Source organism: Wasmannia auropunctata, unplaced genomic scaffold (genome assembly GCF_000956235.1).
Source record: "Wasmannia auropunctata unplaced genomic scaffold, wasmannia.A_1.0 LD334309.1, whole genome shotgun sequence".
In the NCBI taxonomy this organism is placed as follows: Eukaryota; Metazoa; Arthropoda; class Insecta; order Hymenoptera; family Formicidae; genus Wasmannia; species Wasmannia auropunctata.
This window is the reverse complement of record NW_012028581.1, coordinates 110,344-116,640: the sequence shown is the minus strand read 5'-3', so window position 1 is coordinate 116,640 and position 6,297 is coordinate 110,344. Positions and strand designations below refer to the sequence as shown.

The following is a 6,297-nucleotide window of genomic DNA, read 5'->3' as shown; positions in this document are numbered from 1 at the left end:
CTCCTCCGTCACCATTCACGCTCGCCTGATTCTTATCGGGGCCCACCTATACGCCACAGCACAGGCCGGGGGGACCGAGTGTACGTATACGCGAGAGATTTCACGTAACGCCGCGCGCGCGCGCGCGCGCGGCTCGACTCGCGAGTCTCAGGCGGCTCCAAGCTCCAGTGACTTCCTGCACGGTGATCGACTTGCTTTGTTTTAAATTGCACTTCCTTAAAATTCCCGCGGACTTTAAATTACTGTAGGTATGCATTACGCGTTTGCTCGCGTGGAGAAATCAGATCTCCCTGCAATTCTGGGAGAATTAATAAACAACGTCCGCATCTCGTTTTTCTTCCCCGGCGATCGACATCGCGCTCTTATGATATCTTTGTCACGCGAGTCGCCCGCTTATATGCGAAGGACATTTGCAGACAAGGTAAAGAGTAAACTTGCTTCGTATATATATGTATATCCGACATAATTTCCTTGAATCTCGAAACGTCAAGATAATTTTACGCTGTGAACATGTTGAATTGATCTGAATAGCAAAACTCTGAAGTCGCAATCTGAACGTTAACATTATATACGATATCGGTCACGCTGGTATTGGTAATTGTAAAAGAAACGTCCATGCTGTCGCTGCGTTATTACTGCATCGCCGTAACCTTCCTATACGGATCGTTTACTCAAGTAAAGACGGTGCATTCTTCGGGGGATGGACGGGGAGGACAGACACGGCCAAAATTTCATTCGTGAAATTTTCACGAGATCGAAAGATCCGTCTCGGGGTGAGAAACGAAGGAGAGAGGACAGAGGCGGGAGAGGAGGGGCGGGGGGGAGGGGAGGAGAAGCGGGTAGCCGGAGGGAGAGACAGAGCGAGACGGTGCTACCTTTACGGTAAAGTAAAATCTACAGAGCGCCGGGCGGCTACAAAGCATGGCTGGCCATTACGTATTTATTAACTTTAGAAATTTATAGATGCCTCCTGGGCGCGCGGGCCCCGTCGGCCCCCCGCGAGTAGCTACGTTCCTGTCTCCCCTTCGCCCCCTCTCCCCTCCCCCCGCTCGCTCCGTCTCCCCCCGCGCCGTCCAACACCCCCCGCGCGCCCGACCCCGTCTCCCTTGCCGCCGTCTCCACGGCGGTCTCCACCCCCGGGGGCGGCCGCCAGCCAGTATTAAAATGAATTATTTAATATTAAACTTGGTAATTTTTAACCGTATTATATCAGAAATTATTTACGCACCGGCTTCAGCGCGCGGCTATTTCCCGCTCCCCTTACCTCTCTGTCGTCCCCCTTTTGGCCCCCCCCCCACCCCTTCCTCTCGGCCCATCTCTTCTTGTATCCGCTATTCCCCGCGTATCTTCCTCCCCCCCCCCCTCCCGCCCCTCGGCGGCTGCATCGTGACACGCCGTCGGTTTTTCCGTAAATCATCCTCCCACGGTTTCTTACGTCGTGGATTATTGCCGCGAGTGCCACCTGCACCGGTGCGACGGTCGGTCTTCTTCGCGTCGAGATTTATCCTGCACGAATACCCCGAAAATTCGCGGGGAAACTTCCGAATTTCACTGTCGCGCGAACCAGTTACTTCGCCTTCAGCTATACCCTACGCTAAAGTTTGCGTTCAATTTGTTATCTATTTATAGGGAGAACGAGTTACTCAGAGGCGCCGAGCCACCTTTTTTTTTTTTTAAATAATTGACACCGCGCCGAATGATACAATTCAATATTCGAACGCGTTCGTAAATTTTTATTCGCAATGTCAGACGTGCGGGAAAAACGGTTGAAAATTAATACTTGTTCTCTTGCAGTTTATTCTGCCGTGAGCATCGAATATGCCATCGAAAATTGCGCGCGAGGAAAAATAAATTCTGAATTTGTCAATGAATCGGAGGTTTCCCGTTACAGCTCGCAAATGGTAAACGGTCTATCCGCCAAATGATTTAACGATTGTGATTGAGATCGCTTCCAGTTCTCAATACTTCAATTGATTACTCTTTACCGCGTGCGGAAATGCAAATTCCTTGATAATACAACAGACAATGTTATTACGCGCCCGGCGACGGAATTATTCTGGCAAATAATAAACAAATAAACGAACGGCCTGCCTATGATCAACCATTGTAGCGCCCGCGATCCGACGCGTCCCACTTCAAAGCCGACGGACGCATAAATAGGTTTAACGCTCAAAATGGACGTACTTTGGGGCAAAAAAAATATTCCCGGACTACTGAACGCTTAATGTGACAATCGCGACTAATGACGTTGCCGTAACGACAATCTTTAACCGTCAAAATTAACAAGAAAAGAGTAAATAAATTAAATTTCAGCATGCATACTTTCCGCCACGGTGATTATTATCAAGAAAAAGAAGACATTTTTTTTTCATTTTAGAGTAACGTGTTCTCAATTACAACAAAATAAAAAAGCGACGCCATCAGAGGAATAGTCGAACGAGATACAGTCGCACCACGATGATTATGATAATTACCGTTATTCTTGCTAATATTAATTAAAATCGCCGACAATGTCCAAACTGCCTCTAAACAAATGGGCGAGCACTCGTGGGTCTTGCAGGTCGCGTGATTAGCGCTCGGTAAATATTGGCGCGCACGTACAGACGTGCGCTTACGTACGCGTACGTACACGCCGATCGGAAAATTAGCATTTACGAAGCGTGCACACGCACCAAGGATATAAGCGTGCGTGCGTACGTACGTACGTACGTGCGTGCGCGCGCGCGCGCACACGCGCTGAGCCGCACGCTCGGTCGCCCACGTGTGCGCGCGCGAGAGCCCGCGATATTAATTGTTACGACGGGAAAGGTAAATAATTATTATAATTGTCCGGTATAATAATAGGATTCCGCGTTGGAGTGCCGCTTACATATCGTTCGTCGTAATAAAGCGCCCATGGATTTCGAGCTCTCGTCCATCGATATCAATATATCGGCGGGATGGCGTGGGACGTCGAGGGGTTGGTTAACACAACGAGAGGAAAAGAGAGAGAGAGAGAGAGGGAGAGAGAGAGAGAGAGAGGGCGAGAGCGCCACTCACGGTGTGCGCGAACGTGTATACATATACATGTGTGTATTCGTATAATTATATATGTATATGTATACACGCGGGCGCGGGCTCACTACTCGCGCTGCGCGGGTGTATAATGCATATCGAGCGGTTATATTATATGCGCGCGGGCGCGCGCGCGCCTAAACGAAAAGCCTAAATATATACCGGGCGGCGTGTGGGGATCACGCCTATAGGCGGCTATTTGAGCGATAAACAAGCGTGCACGCGGGCGCTCGCGCGCGAGGGAGCGAGCGAGCGAGCGGGTTACGCGCGGTGAGGGAGAAGAGCGGGGGGGGAGGAGGGAGGAAGCGGGGCGGAGGGCGGGGAGGGACGCAGGTATAGGGTACACCCGATGTGTCACACGCGGCGAATGGTAAAATGTACACACATATACCGGGTGGTACGCCTCCATTGTGCAGCCCGCCCCGTCGGTGTATCAATTGTGATTAGGGACAAAGATCCGACGAATTATTCCCGTTCCCGGTCTCTAATCTGATAGCCGTGGCGCTCGTGCGCGCACACGTCATTGCATCGATTGTTTCTGCATGTGGGAAATCATAAAGGGCAATGCGTTCCAAGTGTCTTCATTGTGCGATAATAATGAAACGCTAATCAAGTGTATCTGGGCGCCAGCGAGGGCCGTTTTCCCCATCCCCCTCGCCCTCTCCCCTCCTCACCCCTCTCGACCCCGACTCCGCTCTCTCGCGCCCTGCTCGCCGCTTTCCCGCGACCTCCCCCTCCCCCTGCCGCCCTCCCTCCCTCCCTCCCTCCGCCGACTCGCGGATTAATTACCGGCTTCGCGACGCTTAAATTATTTTCCTCTCGATCGAAACAAACTCACCTACGTGAAGCGAGTAACTCTATCTGCACGCGTTAGGGGAATCCCCCGGATCGTCCATAAATCGAGGACCAATTCATTATACGAAATGATACAAAACGTACGTATGTACACGCGTACGTACTTTCAGCCTCGGTCCGCGGTAAACGAGAGATCGAACCGCTCGCGATCAGCATTTCGCATTGAAAAATGCGGCTGTACCTCTTTTTTCTTATCGTGCCGTGCGCGCCACCGTCAATCTTGGATGGATCGCCGAAGGTAATTGAATGGGATATCACGGAGAGCAGCGTGGTTTTTTTTTTCGATCCTTAGATCTCTGTCTGCCTCAAATTGAACGTACGATATTCTGACAGAGAAAAATAGATTACGTGTCACGTAAATAGTTGACGTAATTAGATAAATTTAATAGGCTCCAATTATTGTGTTAAATTATTGGGAAACTATTGGGTCAAATTTAATTCTTTATCGTATTTTATCATGCTTTGACATTGCCAGTTCACAATGTTATGATTGAAATATGGTAATAATATATTTGGTTAAACACATTATTAAACTTTCCATATAATTTTCGTAAAAACGTATGATATTTTAAAACTTGATTACATAACTACTTGAGAATAAAGAAATATTTTTCATTATCGTTCAAGTATACTTGAAGATTTACACGATAGTTTCTAGAAAAAAACACAAGTTATTAAAAAAAAAGTTTTTCAAAGCAAGGCCTACGTTTTATTACCGATTAGCAGGCCTTACTCATCTCGTCGGGTCCGGGAAGGGTTATTACTCGCGAACGAGACGAGACGACCCGTTCGCAAGTGTCTCATAAAAATTCTTAGCCGGTTCACGGAGGCTTTTTACGGCTTCATCGAGTCGTTTCCACGACCGACACCGTAATAGCATTCGGGAGAGAGAAAGAGAGAGAGAGAGAGAGAGAAAGGGAAAGAGAGAGAAGCAGCGAAAGGCGCGCCCCGAGGGCCAGGAATGAAAAACCGAGGGGTAGAACGGATGAATCAATCGCAAACACAGGAGGGTTTCGGCGTTTCCGCAGTGGAGGGTCACGACACTGGGTTACCGGGTGTATGCACCCCCTCACTTGAAGCTAGTGCGCTAGTTCGCTCTTCACCCATCGAAATTCGGCTCGCGAGGCTTCGATGTGCCGCTCACGAGGACACACACGCACGCACACGCGGTGCATCGTTCCACGATTGGTTAGCGTTTAAGGTAAATCGAACAGTTGTACGCCTACGGTTCTACTTTTTTTCAGTCGCATTATTTTTATTATTGCCAGATTTTCACCTGTCAATCTATGGACTGATAACTTTCCCCGCTAAAAAATATCGAGACACCTGTTTCGATGGAGAATAAAATAAAAGGGACGTCTGATAAATGAGGTTTCGAGGAAAAAGGTATAGACGATAGTAGTATCAAAATTTTTCGTCGATTTTATGTATAGATTTTGGTTTGGGCTGAATTTAAATTTGTATCTTTGTAATAAAAATATGTAATACACGAGAGCTGTGTAGAGCTTTGGAAAATGTTGATCTAAATATGTCAAAGAACTTATTTACTGTTAAATGCCTAGCTAGCGGCGGAAGGACGGCCTTTATAAAAAGAACGCGAGTAGAACTTTATGAGAGCCCGGCTATTGTCACAGCTGAACATTCTCTTTGGAGAAAGGAATGTTATTTTATTTGTAAGCAACAATGTGCTATTAAAAGAAACTACTTCGCACCTACAGAAATAACTGCATCGCAGTGAATCGTTTCTGAGATATGTGTGTGTTGCGAGGATAAAAAAAGTAATTTAATAACCTAATTTATAAACTTTAGTATCAACAATCATATAGAAAAATTCGTTCGTATATATCGGTTAGACTCGCGAAGCGATACTGCGATTCCACTTGAGAGTGTACTCGGCCGAGTCTCACGTGATTTTTGTGCGTAAAGATTCATTTTCATTCTCGCCACGCGGCGTCAATCGAATCGGCGCGAACCGGTTCGCGACTCGGTGAGAGAGAGAGAGAGAGAGGGGGGAGAAAGAGAAAGAGAGAAAGAGGTGTCGATGCGCGGCGTTGCGCGCGGCAGTTTCGAGTCCGCGCGGACCGTAATTTTCCTATCGCGGATTATAAAACCCCGACGATTCTATCCCGCGGGATATTGTTTGTCGTGTAAATATTACCAAAACACTTCGCGCGCGCGACGAGCGCGGTGCGGCGCGGCGCGCGGCGTGCGACCGCCGCGTGCGCGTGTAAACCGCCGCGCCACTCGTTCCATGTGCATCGTATACGTGTGTGTGTGTGCGCGTGTATGTGTATATATATATATATATACATATATATATGCATACATGTATATGCGTTACGCGTGGTGGATACGAGCTTCCGATATACGAGTTGTGAAACTTTTGGG

General features: G+C 48.1%; 1 long non-coding RNA gene across 1 annotated transcript; it reads left to right on the top strand.

The window, feature by feature from the left end:
• The first annotated feature begins 4,641 nt into the window (after positions 1-4,641).
• On the top strand, positions 4,642-5,403 carry LOC105458786. Its single transcript, XR_975578.1, has 2 exons — positions 4,642-5,110; positions 5,178-5,403. It is a non-coding gene; the product is annotated as an uncharacterized LOC105458786 (long non-coding RNA).
• The last annotated feature ends 894 nt before the right edge of the window (positions 5,404-6,297 follow it).